The sequence below is a fragment of the Pezoporus occidentalis genome, unplaced genomic scaffold (genome assembly GCF_034315485.1).
Source record: "Pezoporus occidentalis ecotype Australia unplaced genomic scaffold, CSIRO_AGI_Poc_V1 ctg64, whole genome shotgun sequence".
Classification (NCBI taxonomy): domain Eukaryota; kingdom Metazoa; phylum Chordata; class Aves; order Psittaciformes; family Psittacidae; genus Pezoporus; species Pezoporus occidentalis.
The window spans coordinates 2,275,666-2,278,159 of record NW_026915987.1 but is presented as its reverse complement, the minus strand read 5'-3'; the positions used below and the strand labels follow the sequence as shown (position 1 = coordinate 2,278,159).

Sequence of the window (2,494 nt, the reverse complement as noted above, 5' to 3'; positions counted from 1 at the left end):
CTAGAGCAGGTCTGTAGAACGAAGTGGCGTCCTTCACTTCACCACCCATCTGTAGATGCACAATATGTAGGTGCTTGCTTTAGTTCTCAGAAACACATAATTCCTGCTGTCAGCCTGCAAGGACACGTCTGTGTGGTTAAACACTGTTTCCACTGAACAGGATGGGATGGGGGGAATTAAAAGTGTGTATGTCAACATGCAGAGGGAGAACAGGATTGTCTCTAAACTATTTTGGTTTTGTTTTGCTGGGGATGGATTTGACCTGCCTCTTATTGCAGGATGCTGCGGCAAAATCAGTTATTCCAAAAGCACGGGAACATGCTGCAGCCTGTCTCACTGCTGTCTCCCAGTGCCTTGCTCTAGAGGGTGGCAAACGAAATGCCCTGTTATCTGTGCCTGCTTGCAGCAAACACGGCTTCCCTGCCATCCATGCTGCTCATCAGTCACAGGCGATTCTCCTTCTGTCTCACTTGAACACAGGCTTTCACCCCATGCACAAACAGAGCTCTGTAGTCCCAACTTTCCTCAGATTCTTTGCTTTGGGGAAACTAATGGCATTCGTGGGGTAAAGGTTGGACTTGGTGATCTTAAAGGTCTTTTCCAACCTGGCTGATGCTATGAGTGGAAGCACAAGAGCAATGTGCATTGAAAGCTTGCCACCTTCCGGACATTGAGGAGTACTGTGTCTTCCGTAGGAAAAGTAACTACAGAAAAGGAGCTCCAGCCCACCCAGTATAGGTATGCAAGTGTCAGTGTACGTGTATGAACTTCAGGGATGAAAAGGGGAAAAGGTGGCTAGAGGAGGAATGTGAGTTGCATAGGGAAGCACTCTAATCCATCCTCACAGAGGCTGGAGCGCCCATCTTCTCCCTTTGTGTATGTTGCTGAGCTTGTGTAAATAAGGGATGTGTAGCATGTGTCAGTATGCACTCATCCACCACATATCTCCTCTTTTCCCAGTCCCACCTGCACATCTGCCCAGATGTGCTGGCCCTGTCCTCTCCCACTACACACCCCGCAAGCAGCAGAGCCCCTTTGTGCCACACTCTCCCCAACATGTGCTTTGCCCAGGAGCACTGAACGGGGCTGATGCCTGTGAGACACCAAACCCAGAGGTCCTGGGCTGTAACACAAAGCACAGACACAAACCTGTTTTCATTCATAAGCCACCATAGTTTGGATTCAGGGCTTAGGAGACAGGAGGCCATGGAAGTCCCCCACTGCATCTACCTGTTGTCCAAATGCCACAGAATTCTCAGCCATGGATTTCATGCCTGGGTAAAAATGCTCTGGTGATCCTACTGAGAGCTGTGGTCTCAGTTTTTAATAGGTGCAGTAAAACAAAATCCCATGGTAATAATAATAAACCCTAACCATGGGGCTTCAACATGGGGCTTTATGCCATGCGCACTGAGCTAAAGGAGGGTCTCTGCTGCTCAGAGCATCTTTTTCTCTGGACTAACCCACAGACGTGAACAAATCCTTCCTCTAGCAGTGAGTAACAGTGGTGGGATCCTGACAGGGTATTTTACCTGAAAGCAAAACAAAACAAAATACAAAGTATTTATTTTAATTGGGTTTAGATGAGTCCCTCATTTGTGTTGTGTGAACAGACATTTGTGCAGTCTCAGTACAGCTTTACTGGTGTGACCGAACAAGGAGAGCTCTCAAAATCCCCAGTATCAGTACAGCTCTTCCAATCCTACCTTCATTGAAATGTCACAGCATCCCCCAATAACTCAACTCTCAGCAGAGGAGCAAGGCCTGCAGGAGAGCAGATTTCTTCATGCAGCTGTATCAGATCTCAGTGACACCCTGTGTATGTGCTCTGGGTGTTCACAGGTCTGGGAGCAGTGACATAGCTACCCCAGAGACATGATGCTCAGATAGACCCCATGAAACCCAAGGCTCAAATTAAACACCAGTGTATTACTACAGAGAAAATCAAGGCTATTCTTTCCGTGCCAGGAGCCATAAACACAGATTTGATTCCAAAATAAGGTCAGAGTTACATACTCTTGCAAGCTTCAAAAGCCTTTCAGCTCCTATTGAAGAAAACAACTGCAATAGAAAGCGATCAACACATCAAGGAGGTGGTTTTATTTTTGCCAACAAATACTCCTTTTACTTTCTTGCTGGAGTAAATTGGAGCCAGAAATTGCAAAACCTCCATACATGCTGTGTCCAGCATCTCCCCCAAATATTGGTACCTAGACATTCATTTAAAAAGCAGCAATAAGTATCTTACAGGATGAAACAGCATCTGATGTATTACCATTTCATTTCTCCAAACATTACAAATCACTTCTTCTCTAGCCCTGTTAAGCCTGACCTGCCTGAAAATCAGTTCAGGTGACTCAAATGAATTGTTTTCCCTCTGTCACCCTTCCAGCCTGGTGCTGCAGCAGGAATTGCTTTGGATAGTTATGTTCAGGCCCAGGGGCCTGGGGCAACCTGTCCTAGTGGCAGGGGATTGGAATTGGATGAGCTTTAA

At 46.6% G+C, this 2,494-nt stretch overlaps 1 long non-coding RNA gene across 1 annotated transcript; it reads right to left on the bottom strand.

The window, feature by feature from the left end:
* Positions 1 to 1,296: 1,296 nt before the first annotated feature.
* LOC134174951 (uncharacterized) lies at positions 1,297 to 2,494 on the bottom strand. Its single transcript, XR_009968851.1, has 2 exons — positions 2,085 to 2,494; positions 1,297 to 1,532 (listed from the first exon to the last, which is right to left on the bottom strand). It is a non-coding gene; the product is annotated as an uncharacterized LOC134174951 (long non-coding RNA).